Here is a 15401-nt window from a genome sequence, read left to right as displayed (position 1 = left end):
GTCTTTTTTCTGAGGCATTGCTACTTTGCTTGTAGTTTTTCTTTTCCCTGCTGCCTGTCTTCTAATTTGCCTTATGCGTTGGGACACCGTGCCACTGGTACTGGCTGGCATGTTTTTGGTGTGTTCTTTCGGGTATTTCAGAAACTGGCAATCCGAATGAGTCAAAAACTGTTATGCCAGAAGTCTAGTGAGGCAGTAGTGCTTTGAGTATGTTAATGGTCACTGTCACAGAATCTCTTCTCCTTCTGTGTTTAGTTACAAAGGTGCATCTTGAAGTCCCATAGACTTCCCTGGAGGTGGGGCAGCTGGATTGCACTCTAGGTTCCAAATCTCTGGATCCTCCTCTGGGCTCCGAATTTCTGCCAGGTGGGACTGGGCTTGTGGGGGCCTTCAGCTCACCTCTGACTGCACAGGGAACCTTCTCCCTCTGGCTCCACAGGGAGCCTTCTGCCAGATTCAAGCAGTCTTTATTGAAGAAAGGTCCCTGTTCTAAAAATGGCACTTTGGAGACAGGCACACTCTTCTGCGCACCCAGTCTGCCCCAGCCGTGGGTGCCCACTCCCCCTCTGGGCTTGGACTGCTGGTCAGAAGGGGCCTGGCTTGGGTGAACTTCCCAGCTCACCTCTGACTCCTCCGGGAGCCTTCTGCTGGTTTCAAGCAGTCTTTACTGAAGAAAGGTGCCTATTCTATGGGGTGTTGGTGATTTTATTTTTTCTCAAAAGCACAGAGATTTTATAAGGTCATTATATATCCTAATGAAAAATGATACTCAAGATTCATTTTTGTGTGAATAACAAAAAACAGAACAAATTTTTGATTTGGTAGAGATACTTGATATGCATAAAGATATGTGAAGATATAGATTCAGATATATGTAACTAAATTTGTGTAGATATGCTTATCTGTGTGTGTGTGTCCATGTGTAGTGAGTTCCTTTCAATAAGTGATAATTTCAGGGGAAAATTGAACTGCACTAGTTCACATGCTGTATATACCTATAAATAGATTTAATATTAACTAATATGGTTAATAACAGTTATTCTAAATTGATTTCTTTATTTGGTTTGGTTAGTTCTCTTTTATTATCAACAGAGAAATGATATGTTCTAGCAGGAAAACATAAAATTTAATCAAGTAATAATAATATAATTTCAGAGGTAGAGAATGCCTATTTAAAATTAATTTCATTGTATTATGAAACTGTCAACAAAATTTTGTTCCCTTGACATTTCAATTCAAAGCTTCAAAATTCTCACTGTAATAAAAATTTTAAGTGACTTTCATTAAATTATTTTTTTCTTTAGAGCCTGAGTCCATATGTGGAATTGTTACACCACAGGCACAAAAGAAAGAAAAGTGTACAACTTACATTTGAACCTTTTTTTTTTTTTTTTTTCAGAAAGCAGTACTGGAGGAAAAAATGGCCACAGTGAATCAATAATATTATTAGATTCCTATGGATTGATTCCATTTTAAGTATATTATGAACAAACAATTAGAATATCTAAACAAATAAAGATACCAGTTTTGTAAAAACTTGTGAAGTATTACTGATCACTAATATATTAAAACAAAAATCCCTATATCCCTAAATTTTCTGTCCAAGTAGAAAACATTGTACTTGATGAATAAATGCTAGAATTATTTGGGATAGTTTTTATTATTACTTATTGAAGATTTACTTCAATATATTCTGTGGAATATTTCTCAAATATTGCGAAAGTGTACTGACAGTTCTACAATCAGACATTTCAAGGAGGTGATGAACTTGCATTTTTAATAGTTTCACTCATCTGTGGAACAGAAATAATGACAACAACCAAAAAAAATAATACACAGGCAAAATACAACAGGAACAAATCCTGGATTAAGTGAAAGAATCTATTGATTATCAGAAGGAACAGGTAGGAGGGAAGAGGGGATGTTGGACTGAGGTGAATGGGATATTGGCAGGGGTGATTTGGTGGAGGGTTAATGCCATTAGAACATGTGCACAGATGGAGGAGGAGTAAAAATGTAACCCCCAAAATAAAATTAAAAATTAATAAATATGGGGCATCCCCAGTGGCGCCGCAGGTTGAACACAGCACTGTGAAGCTATCTGCAGCCTCTTAAGCGTGGGTTTGATTCCCGGCCTGCCAGGGAGAATCCCACATGGGGCAGCAAACCTCTCCTGTCTCGCCCGCTGCTCCCCTTGGCAGTGCTTTCTGTCCATCTGCCTGTTATGCTACCCACTCTGTCTCTGGTGAATCCTCTCACTGTCCTGCCCCTCTGGCCTGTACCCCAGCTATTGTATAAATAAAAAATAAATCTTAAAAAAATAATAAATATATAAAAATTAAAAACAAAGAATTGGAGCACATATTCTCAACATGAAAAAAAGCCTCTTCAAAAAACCAATGACAACATGCCAACTGATATTTTATTGAACACTTTTCCATTAAAATTATGAATAATCTATCACCATTTCTGTTCAAAGTCAAATTAGAAGTGCAAGGCAGTACAAAAATGAGAGAAAAATGAACAAACTATTATATATTAGGATGCAAGAAATAAAGTGAAAACTTTGGATTGCCAATCTACACAATATAATTGTATGAAACATGTGTATCATATATTATGACATATACCTGCTATATATATATATATATATATATATATTTTAAGATTTATTTGTTTATTTGTACACGCACTGGGTACAGTCAGAAGCGCAGGAGGGTGAGAGAATTCCCCAGAGCCAGAGAAGGGAACAGAACAGGCAGACTGACGAAATACACTGCTGAGGGGACCAGCGGGAGCAGCAGGAGAAGTCTGTCGCGCCATGTGGGACTCTCGCTGGTGGCCGGGGATCGAACTGGAGCTGCAGAGGCTGCGGGCAGCTTTGCAGCCCAGCGCTCAACCGCTGCGCTACCAGGGGAGGCCCTATTGGTTTTGTTTTTCAGGAAAACCCTAATGCATAAATCAAATGCATTTTCTGCAATTAATGATATGAAAGAATATAAATGTATCAATTTATCAATGTGATGTAGATAAAATCTAATCTTCAGAATAACTATCATCAAATAAGCAATTATACCTTTTAGTTACCAGAGAGAAGCACATTGAAACAAATCTGTCTGAAGAGAGAATGTGTAGGGAACAATGTCTCCTGAGCTGAATGACTCTATTACTTACTCATTTTCCCCTAATAAAAATTCATTCTTAGTCCACAATCAAATATTCTGCTTGCAGTTTTTATTTAATTCTCACTTTATCAGCACCATTTAAAATACTGCTCTATTTGCACTTGTAAAATCAAAGTGCTTATAATAAAATGAAGATGGCCCTAAATTTGAATGAGACAGAGAGAGCCTACATATAGTAGTAGTAACTGTGCTCATATTCTTTTTGGTTAAATTATATGCAATCTTAGGTTTTGTGTAAATTCCCATTAAAATGATGAAACAATGATATATCCCTTTAACAAAGTTAATTAGTATTGAAAACACTGTTTATTAAGTAAACCAAGAGTTGCTTGTTTTTGGTCTGTATGGGTAACAAGTGTATTTTATAAATCTGTTAGATCTCAGGTATAAAATTTGCTTTTTGGTGGAATGAAGTATGGTACTTTATCATCTTTCCATTTATATTTGGGAAAGATTAAGGTGGATTTATATACATTATATAAATCAGTAATTATAATTTGTCTTTAATTAAAGTTATAAAATTCTTGACTAGTTTTTCTGTATGATTTTTGCATAATCGACAATATTTCCTCAGTGACGGTTGTTATTTTGATTTAAATGTCATTTTAATGAATGTGTTTTCCTTTAAATTTATTGAAATTCTAGAAGCAAAATATTCATACTTGAAAAGACATAAGGAATGATAAAAGAACATGATGATCCTGCAAAATTGTCTTAATACACCATCATTAGTATCTAGCTATGGATGATTGTGGCACTATCATTGGCAATGAGAGAGAGGGAGTGACTGCAAAGAGGATAAATATGATGGACTGAATTAAAAAAATAAATAACTGAAGCTTAAGTAACCCTTACAATGTACTGGACACCATTTAAATCACTTTACACAAATCAATGTAATCCCCAGTCCTCCAATATTCTATTTTTGTAGATATTACTAAAACTGTGGTCATGGTTTATTTTAAGGGAAAAAAAATCAGGGCTTGTTTTGTAAAGGTAGTCAAAGCATCTATTTTTTAAAGGATTCGTTTTTATGTCATCCCTCCTCCAGTTCCAATTTATTCCCCCCACTTCCTACTGGTTTTTGCAGAAATCCCTTCTTATTTTACAGATACAGCAGACCTTCACCATAGAAGACAGGAATTAACAGGTGTTTTTGAATGATGTACATCACAGCATGACAATGACTACCAGAGACACAGAAGGAGAGTGACCCTGTGACTTCTGAACCCTCCAAATTCCCTGCAGATCACATCAAACAGTCCTGAAGAGGAACAGGTGACCCATGCAAATACATAAACAACTTTAATGATTGGATACAATGAATTTCTTATTACCCTCTTTAACCCATCTTGTCAATCTACCTTTTGAAACTCTGACTCCCACAACAGGTGGGAAGGCAGAAATGAAGCAAACTCCTATCTACATGCTGTCTGGCCTGTCAACAGAGTTCCTTCCTGACTTGTAAAATATGGTGTCATTGTCTTTAGCTTTCTTTGTGCATCAGGCAGCAGACCCACTTTATTATTCTAATTTTATTGATGAGAAAGTTGAAGCAGAAAAAAGTTCGATAATTTTCCAATAATTGTCGATGTGTGAATTAATAACAAAGCTAGGTTCAATTCCTGGTAGCCTAGTGTCAAAATATGAGTTGATAGATAATATACCTTTGCCTTCAATAATATACATTGCCTTCAATGTTTTGGGGGTCATTCATCTATTCATTTACAAAGGCAGTATTTTCATGTGCCTCTAAATGTCAGAGATTGTGATAGACACTGTAATGGAATGCATTTAACAAAAGTTATCTAGAATTCTGCTTCTTATAGTCAGCATCAATTAGATCTTCATAAGTTAGTGATCAAAACTGGTCCTGCTATGAACTGAATTGCCTCCTACTATTCAAAATTCATATGCTGAAGCCCTCACATACCATATGATCTCATTTGGAGATCAGGTCTTTGGGAGGTAACTATACTTAAGTGAAGTCATCTGGATGGGATTCTTATGATGGGGAATTGACCTAATTAAAGGAGAGAAGACAGAGCTTGCTCTCTCATTCTACCATGTGGAAACACAGAGAGAAGGTCTACAGCCAGGGTGTCCTCCCAAGAAATTTGATCATGTCACCTTGAATTTGGACTTCCAGACTTGAGAATTACAGTAAGTTCTTGTTGATTAATTCATCGTCTATAGTATTTTGTTAGGCAGCCTAAGCTAGTCAAGACAGTCCATTAATCGGTCCAGTGTTTGGTACCATATCTTAGGAAAATACTCCCCAATTTTTACATTTTTTTCATGCAAATTAAAACTCACCTTTTCAGAATACTGCCTTTGGAGGGTTTTTTGTGTGTCTACTTTGAGTGATTGCTTCATGACAAGTATGATTGGAGTGCAAAGAGATTTTGATCTGGTACTATCTGGTATGATGAACATACCAAATAAATTGTAGGAACAGTTCTAGGCTGGTTTACTAATAAATCATTACTAAATTTGCATCATAGAATTTTATAAGTTTGCAACATGTTTACAATCAGTTAACTAGACAATTACTTTAGAACTGTGAGTCTTAGATGAGATAACAATTTCTGAGATGCTGGTGCACTGTGTAGAAAAAAAATTAGAGTTTTGAAGTGTTCTGGTCACTCTTTCTAAAATAACATTGTAGGGTAAGGTAAAAGGTATCAGGCTTTTCTGCCCTCCTGCCATTAGGATAGATGACGGAACCCTGCGGTCCTGAATGCATGCCTGATGGCGGACACCTGGAATAGGGTGTGGGCATAGGTAGATGGGATTCAACTGGGCTTTTAAGGGCAGTGTCATGGGGACGCCAGCAGAAGCCAAGAGAGAGAAGCAAGAGAAGCAGAAGCCGAGAGAAGGCCGGAGAGCCCAGAATGAAGACCTGCTGGGGGCTGGGACGCCTGCCAGTCTACTGGCCCCCCAGTGCCCCTGCCTGCCGTGTACCTGGTAATCCCAATAAAAACCTGCAAAACCACTGAGGACTCTGACTCCTCCCTTACCCAGTCTGCTGGATCAGAAAACCTGCACTGTGGTCTTCCTGACCCAACAAACATTCAGCATATTTCGGTGAAAAACTCGTTGCCTAATGGAAGTCCATCTTCTAGATCTAGTGATTAAATATTATTGATCCAATTTTATATTAAAAATTTTAAAAAACTGAATTAATTACTCTGTGCTAAATCTAGTTAACTTCCTAAGGAGGGAAATATACAGAAAGAACTGGAGAAACTGGGAAAGATGATTATTCCTATGTACTGTCAAACATCTCCAGATGTGTGTCCCTTGCATGGCAGAGTAAATAATCCTTCCCATTGCAAACCATGATCGTCTGGAACAGAGTATGATAGCAAAGGGTAGATTAGCCTTGCCTCAGCACTCCTGTTCAATGTCCTATGTTGCTCAAAGGCAGAAACTGTTGAATAGAACCACAAGACAGAGAATATGTAAGACATAATTCCCAAGCTCTACCTAAAGAAGCAAAACAAAAAATGGTTGAGAGAGTCCAACCGGTGCCAGTTGTTTCTAATGATAATCCCGCTCTCTTTATAAAAAAAAAAATATAGTAACATTAGTTTATAATAGTACTTAAGTTTTATGGGTGTAGCATGATAATGCAACATCTGTATATACTACATGGTGATCACCACCTATAATCTAGTTATCATCCTTCACCATACAATAGATCATCTTTACCCAATTCACCCACCACTTTTGATCTCATACAGCAGTAAAATTCTCTTTTCATAAATTCTACTTAAAAATGGGCTCTGTCACTTGCAAAATATTTCTAACTCATACATTGATATAGCCATGTTAGCATATAGTCTGAGAAATACCTTCTGTTTAATTTCTTATTATATGTCATAGATAATTGTCAATATCTTGAGTAATAAAACACATAGTGCACTTCTCAGGGATTATTATAATCCTCTTTATGTGACCTAGCACAACAAGACAAAATTCTCTTCCTTAGATGTGATAATGTGTTACAGATAGAGCATTTAACGTGAATAAGTTCCATGTCTGTGTGTGTGCATGTGTGTGTGAGTGTATTTAGAATAGAACAATACTCTTGGAATGTAATAGAATTTGGACACAATGAATTTGACAGATTTGAAGATATCTAGGTAAAACAGAGAAAATTATTCTCTGAGGTTATCTCACATTTCAAATTTCTTAGGATTTTTCACTATGGAAAATAGTCATTGTCTGTCAACCATATTTATGTGTCACTATATAAGAGACAGAGAAGCAGGTAATGTAAGATATATATAAATGAAGTAGAAGATTTTTACACTTCACCCTAATTCACAAAATGAGTATTGGGAGGAATTTCATTTTTAGACTGACATGTAAATATCTTGGAAGTTGTTATTTCCATCTTGGTATAAGACCCCAAAGCTGAATACCATTCTGTTTTGATTTCTATAGCTTTATACTGTAGTTTGAAATTTGGACATATGCTGCCTCTATTCTTTTTAGTTGGCATTGCTTTAATTACTCAGGGTCTTTTGTGATTCCATATAAAGTTTAGTAATGACATTCTTTTAAGAATGACATTGAAACTTGACGGAGATTGCATTGAGTCTTGATAGTTCCTTTGTGTTTTTTTTTAATTGCTTTGACACCTTATTAGAGGTCTGATAAATTCATTTTAGTCTGCCTATAATGTGGTTTGTCTGATATTTCCTCATGATTAGATTGAGGTTATATATTTGGGGAAAGAATAATTCAGAGGTGATATGCCCTTCCTAGTATATTGTATCAGTGATACATTATGTCAGTATGTTTTATTACAGGTGATGCCAATGCTGATGACTATGAAGGCAGTGACTGGCTTTTGTGTTGTAATTATTCTGGGAGTTATACTGAAACCATGAAAATATACATTTTCTCCTTAAACATTTGTAATTAATTTTAGTTTTCTTTGTTGGTCTCACCATTACTATTGTCGCCTTCTAATGACAATTTTCTATTTCTTATTTTTCTCATTCCTTTTATACTTTCTCATTCCTTTTATAGTTACAAATTCATAATTCTTCTGTAAGAAAAGATAACACCCTTTGCATTTATTCAATCATGTGCGTATGAAATAATGAGTAATGTTTTGCTCTCTGGAATATAAATGGTTATATATTTTACATATAATATTTAATGTTTATTTATTTTATGTATTTAATATTTTATTGCTAAATTGTCCCATTTTGGTACCTTGGGAGCCCTTCAGGTTGATTCCTCCTTCATCCTTTCTGCATGCCTCCCCACACCTTTATTAATTGAAAACTTTTTTCAACAAGAAGTTCTAGGCACATTTTGTGTTTTCTTTACTCTAGATCTTGAATCAAACACTGTCTTGCATGTTGTCTACTTTTTCTTCTTGATCATTTAAAGTGTTTTGTATATTTACAAAAAAAGCAAAGCAAAAATGTCAGAAATTTCTAATACTAATTCAAACCTAATCTGTTTATTTGGATTGCTTTGTCCTGAGGGGTTTGTTACCTTTCATTTTAATATGCTTCATTTTTTTTGTTGCTGTTCCAAACCAGATTATCTATGTAGAGAATGAGATAAATGATTTATAAATTGAAGTGCCTTTCCTAAAGGTAGTTTCCTAGTGAGGGATTCCGAATTAATCCAATTAGAACTGGATCTAGTGCTGGGGAACTACTTGTTTGATGTTGTTGCTTTAACATCTCACATGCTTTAAATTTCTCTAGCAATGGCTTGTGTTTAGAGTAAAGACTGGTTTGTCAGAGTGTTTCTTTTCAATGCAGTGTGTCCTCTCACTTTTAGTGCTCCTTTTAACTAACAAAGGGTGTATCCCATTGTTCTGCAACCTTCCCAAGCGGTATGTTCATCATCAATTCAGGCAGCTTGAGAGAGAATCTTGGAGCCCTTGGCATTATCCCCACAGGTTTTCCAATAGTATGCAGGGGAAACAAACCAGGAAGGAGGCAGCAATGTCTTTCTTAGCTGTTCTCTGGCGCTCTCTACCACTCTCTACTGCACTCTGCCTAAGGTCTTCTGTCGCCTGCCATCTGCTGCTGTGACACTTATATGCTCAGTCTCTGGGCTCAGGGGTGCCCACTCACGCATGCCCACACTACACTCCAGGTGCCACCATCAGGCACGCGTGTAAGATCATAGCTTTTGATCATAGATGCTAATGTGGGGCCTGGGGAATAAACATGTTAACTTCCATTTACCCTACACCCATGCAATTTAATTTGCCACACAAGTGTTAACTTTCTTCTAACATTCCTTGCTAATGAGTAGTAGTCTATTGGTAGGAATAGGATTAGGGAATTTTCTCTGCTGTACTGATTAAAGCTTAGTCTTTGATAGTGACTGTATTTCTAGTTCTCAGAAGGGTGGCTTTCACAGTGCTCTAGTCTTCCAAGTTAGCTGAGTCCAGCAAGCATTCTCCTTCATCAGAGTGAGACTTATTTTGTTTGTTTGTTTGAAATTTAACCTTAACTACAATGGATTTTCATTGGTACACTGATTTGTTTATCATCCTAGGGAATTCTTTTTACTGGTGTGTCCTGCTGCCTCTTGCCCTATTGAGCCTGTGTTAGCATCTCTTCTCTCTGAGCAAAGCACTGTCTCTCCTTAAATTTGGGTTTATGGATTTCCTGGAACTTAATCATACCAATAGTCTGTTAGAAGTCGGGAATCTGCTGTTTGGCTTCTTTCTTTTTATTATAAGCTCAGGAGTCATACTATCATAGTTCATTCTACCCCCAAGAGAAAAGGGGAGTCCACAACGTTACATATTTTTGAACCAATAATAACTATCATGTGTACTTGCCAAAGGTAACAGGTAAATTCATGTAAGCTTGCAAAACTCATTTAATATTTTCAAATTATATTAATATTCTGTACTTTACCAGCTAGGACTTGTTTACACATTGCCTTATTTGCTTATGAATATATTGTGTCTCCTGAAAGACTACAAATTTTGGAAAATAAAAGAAAGCATATATCATTTTAGATATCAACAAACAGCATCCAATACTGGATTACATAGTCTTACATAGTCTTATTTTTTATTGTTAAATTAGATTTTCACCTTTTTTTTTTTTTTTTTTTTTTGGTGGGGCCCTCGCCAGTGGCCAGGGATCGAACTGGCGCTACAGAGGCTGTGGGCAGCCTCAAAACCCAGTGCTCAATCGCTGCGCCACCAGGGGAGGCCCTAGATTTTCACCTTTTTAAATAAATTCTTATATATTTTAAAATAGGCTTTGTATTTTTTCAGGACAATTTTAGATTTAAAGAAAAATTGTCATAGTGCACAGAGTTTCCATATATTGTGCATTCAATTTCCCGGTTATGGAGATCTCACATTAGTATATTTGTTAAAATTTTCTAAACCTCTATTACTACATTGTTATTAGTTAATATTCATAGTTTATTAAAATTTCATAGCATTTTAGAATTCTTTTTCAGATCTGAGATCTAGAATAGTACATTACATTAGTCTTTGTCTTCTTAGAATTCTAATGGCTGTGACATTTTCTCAAGCTTTCCTTATTTTTGATGAGATTTCACACAAAAACCTTCATGTGAATGTTCATTTCAACATTTTTTGTTACAACCAAAAACTGAAACAATACAATATGTCTTTAAAAGATTAAAAGTTAATGAACTCTGATGCATATACACCATGAATTCTATTCAGTGAAAAAAAATATTTATATATGCAACAATTTGAGGATGCTCTGGGAGTTGAGTTCAAACTGCTGATATCCAGAAGTATATATTATATGATTGCTTTTTTAATTAAATTATGAAATAACAAAACTTGAGAATTAAAATGATTAATGATTGGGCCTCCTCAGTGGCGCAGCAGATGAGCACTGGGTTGCGAAGCTGCCTGCAGCCTTTGTAACGCCGGTTCGATCCCCGGCCACCGGGTGAGGGTCCCACATGGCATGCTGACCTATCCTGCAGCCTGATGCTCCCCTCAGCAGTGTACTTCCGTCAGTCTGCCTGCTCTTATCCCCATTCTGGCTCTGGTGAATTCTCTCACCCTCCCATGCTTCTAACTATACCCAGTGCTTTAATAAATAAATAAATAAAAATAAATCTTAAAAAAAAAAAATATGATTAGTGATTGCCAGGAGTTAAGAAAGAAAACCTGGAGAGAAAATAGTATCATTATTTAAGAGCAACACAAGGAATCTTTGGTATTTTGGTGCTTAGTATCTTGACGTGGTGGATAATTTAAAACTTGTATAGAACTTAAAAACATAACAAATATACAAAACTGGGGAAGTTTAAATAAGATCAACTGATTTTATCAATGTCAATTTTTTGATTATAATTCCACACTATAATTTGTAATATTTTAACATGGGGGAAATTTGCAAAGTGAAAAAGAGATCTCTGTAAATTATTTCTTACCATGCATGTGAATCTACGTCTTCGTAAAAAATTCCAATTAAAGTTATTATTATTATTTTTTTAAAGATTTATTTATTTACTTATACAAGCACTGGGTACAGTCAGAAGCGCGGGAGGGTGAGAGAATTCACCAGAGCCAGAGCGGGGAGCAGAACAGGCAGAAGGACTGAGGTACACTGCTGAGGGGAGCAGCGGACGGCAGGAGAGGTCTGCGCGCCATGTGGGACCCTCCTCAGGTGGCCGGGGAGCAGCCGGGGATCGAACCGGTGTTGTGGAGGCTTTGGTTTCTGACGGCTTCACAACCCAGTGCTCAACCGCTGCGCCACCGGGGAGGCCCCCAATTAAAATTATTAAAGACAAAAAAGGAACAACCTATTCTCCCAGAAATACATCAGTCCTTCTAAAGATACCAAACAAAATCAATTTTGTTTAAATAGCATTAATATAATAAAATAGCATTCATTTATACAAAATTTTACATTTAATTATATTTAACACTAGTAGTACAATATAAAGTCTTTAATGTCTTGAAGTTTTCCTTTAAGTGTTTCTTCAAAGATTTTTTTTATTAGTTCATGAATTTTCTTATCTTAAATAACTACCTAATATCCTATTTTATGACTATCCAGTTTATTTAATAATCTGTTTTTAATATATTTTTCTATAGAATTCAGTGTTGCAATAGATAATTACGTTTAAGATCTCTCTCCTTTTTAAAGATTTATTTATTTATTTATAGAAGCACTGGGTACAGTCAGAAGCACGGGAGGGTGAGAGAATTCACCAGAGCCAGAGGGGAGAGCAGAGCAGGCAGACTGACGAAGTACACTGCTGAGGGAAGCAGCCGGTGGCAGGAGAGGTCAGCGCATCATGTGGGACCCTCGCCTGGTGGCCGGGGATTGAACTGGTGCTGCAGAGGCTGCGGGCAGCTTCACAACCCAGCTCTCAACCGCTGTGCCACCAGGGAGGCCCCGTTTAAGATCTCTTATTCTTTTCTTCACAGGAAAATGATAATATTTTAAAATATCTTGGTTAAATACAATGGCTTCATCCAAAGGCACATGCTTATATAATTTGCTACATATTTTGTTGCCGCAGTATCCTTAGAAGTTGGATCACTTTATACTATCACTTAATATATATGAATATATATATATTAAACTCACCTAATATATATATATATGAAAAAATCTAATAATTTTGACATAACAATCTGGAATTAAACTTTATTGCTGTTGCAAATCTACTAGAAAAAAATGAAGTGTTCAAACATGGACATTTACATATTGCTTGCTTTAGGGTGAGTGGCTGTTAGCATTTTTAACATGTAATTGTCATTAATGATTCCTCCAACTACCACTGGGAGATTGCTCAGAAATTAATATGTATACCCTCATGAGTTGCTTAAATATAAGAAAATAGAGGTTATAGAATATTATACAAAGAAATTCAGGCACCTGGATTTTAGCCTAATGAGACTTATATCAGACGGCTGGACTCCAGAAATATAATGAAATAAACCTCTGTTTTATGTCCCAAAGTTTGGCAATTGGCATAGCAGCAATGGAAAACTAATATATACCCTCTAGTCTTCAGCAATTTCTCCATTATTGATGTTTGAAAATTATAATATTTATATATGGTGTGTTCTCTTACCTGTCAAGTTTGGCAGTATGTTCAATTTGTTCTCAGAGATGCATTCATTTATATATATATATATATATATATATAATATATATAAATATAAGTATATATCATATATGATATATATCTATATCTATATGGTATCATTGTTCAATTTTGCACAACATATGTTGTATGCCTTCTCCTTTTAGGTGTATTTCCCATAAAATTCCACCACCAATTCACCTGTGTAGTCCCTTGTGCTCTCCCCTACCCTGTTCTGGTCACTTTTACATTGTTTTTTTTTTCACCATAAATGCTCATATTTGCATGCAAGTATGGTGAGGGAAGACAGTGTGAAGAAGTGCATTGGATTGGTCAGGATGTAAAAATCTCATCGACTCCTCTGGAGTCTTAATGCACTATCATGTAACTCAACTGATAATAGGCACATTAGGATGAAGCTGCTGTTTTTCTGTTTTTCACTATAATTTCAGTGATCTTTTAATACCATATATTGACGAGGGGAGAGACCCAGCCAAAAAAAATGCAGTTAAATCACGGATTCCCCTACATAAAATATGAAGAAAATATAAAGCAGGGAGAATAAATGAAGAATAGTGCAGGTATGCAAAATTGCTGAGTAGTTCAAACTTGATTAATAGGCTATATGATATCATTTGCTATGGATCCTTTTCTTATAATCCAAGAACGTTACTTTCTTAGGTACAACTCTCATGCATAAACCAAATAACTGTAAATTAGAAGTTTTAGAATTGTTCTTATAGAAGAACAAATGGAGAAAACCGCAGTTCACATTCTTTCTCAAAGTGCTTAGAATCAAATTAATGACAAATGTGGCAGTATAAATATATACATCCAAGAAAATGCATCAGCATGCGTTCATCTTTTTTTTTTTTAAGATTTATTTATTTATTTATACAAGCACTGGTTACAGTCAGAAACACGGGAGGGTGAGAGAATTCACCAGAGTCAGAGTGGAGAGCAGAGCAGGCAGGCTGATGAAGTACACTGCTGAGGGGAGCAGTGGGCGGCAGGAGAGGTCTGCACTCCATGTGGGACCCTCACCTAGGGCCAGGGATCGAACCGGTGCTGCAGAGGCTGCGGGCAGCTTTGCAACTCATTGCTCAACTGCTGCGCCACCGGGGAGGCCCTCCATCATTTTTTTTTACCATTTTTTTTTTTGGTATAAGCTTTGATAAATTTGTGGATGAAAAAATCAAAAAATCTCTTTTATTGTTTTTATTGACCACTTGAATGAACTTGAGTTGCTATTATTAATGTGATGAACCTTCTGGGAAAATGTATTTGTCACATGCTGTCATTTTTGGGTATCATCAAAGTGGAATTGGTAAAGAGTGCCATGAATCTGCTAGTTAGATGCAATTGTAATTTAATTCCTTTAGGCCTTTACTAGTAATATTCCACTTATTACAAAAGATTTAAGTTTTAAGCAAGCTGATCTTTGAAAATACGCCATGTATTTGACATCAGTATTTTTTTGCAGCTACAAATGAATTTCATTGTAATGACAAAATTATAAAAGCGCTGACTGCATATTAAAACTCATTTGGAGCAGAATTATTGTAATAATACCAGAAACATATTTATCACTAATACACTCTTTCCATCAGCTGTGCCCCATAATCAAGGTTAATAGCAATATATATTATTCAAAGGAGTGAACTGCAAATATGATGAGCATTTTATATGCATTTGCAGAAGTAGCATGAATATAACCTAATCTGAAGTCAGCAATTGTGGGTTGTTTTTAAAAGACAGGCACTTTGCTGCTCTGTCCATTGAATTCAATAGCTACATGAAATTATTATTGGAATTGGATGACAAACATTCTGATTTTGTGATCATTTGATTCTGTAAGAACAATGGCAATAGACATGAGGAATTGAATAGTCTAAAGAGCTTTAGAACTCTGTCCTTCAAATTGAGGGTTGTGACCCAGTAAGGGGACATAAAACCAATTTGAAGGTATGATGTTAACATTTTAAAATGATGCAATAGAAGTGTTAAAATATTCCACACAAAATACAGGTATTTCTAATTAAAATCTGTCTGCTATTATAAAAAGTAATTTAAATGAAAGATTAGGGGGTTAGGCATGATATTACATTTATTTATCTCATA

The 15401-nt window shown here is 35.8% G+C and overlaps 1 long non-coding RNA gene across 1 annotated transcript in view; it reads left to right on the top strand.

Moving 5' to 3' along the window:
• Nucleotides 1–15401, top strand: part of LOC129144711 (uncharacterized) — a 57570-nt gene that overhangs the window by 20286 nt on the left and 21883 nt on the right. Inside the window, exon 4 of the long non-coding RNA XR_008549163.1 lies at nt 4297–4463. This is a non-coding gene — a long non-coding RNA (uncharacterized LOC129144711). The remainder of the gene's footprint in view (nt 1–4296; nt 4464–15401) is intronic.

Source organism: Talpa occidentalis, unplaced genomic scaffold (assembly GCF_014898055.3).
Source record: "Talpa occidentalis isolate TD23 unplaced genomic scaffold, MPIMG_talOcc4v2.1 talOcc4.6, whole genome shotgun sequence".
Classification (NCBI taxonomy): domain Eukaryota; kingdom Metazoa; phylum Chordata; class Mammalia; order Eulipotyphla; family Talpidae; genus Talpa; species Talpa occidentalis.
This window is presented reverse-complemented; position numbering and strand designations above follow the sequence as displayed.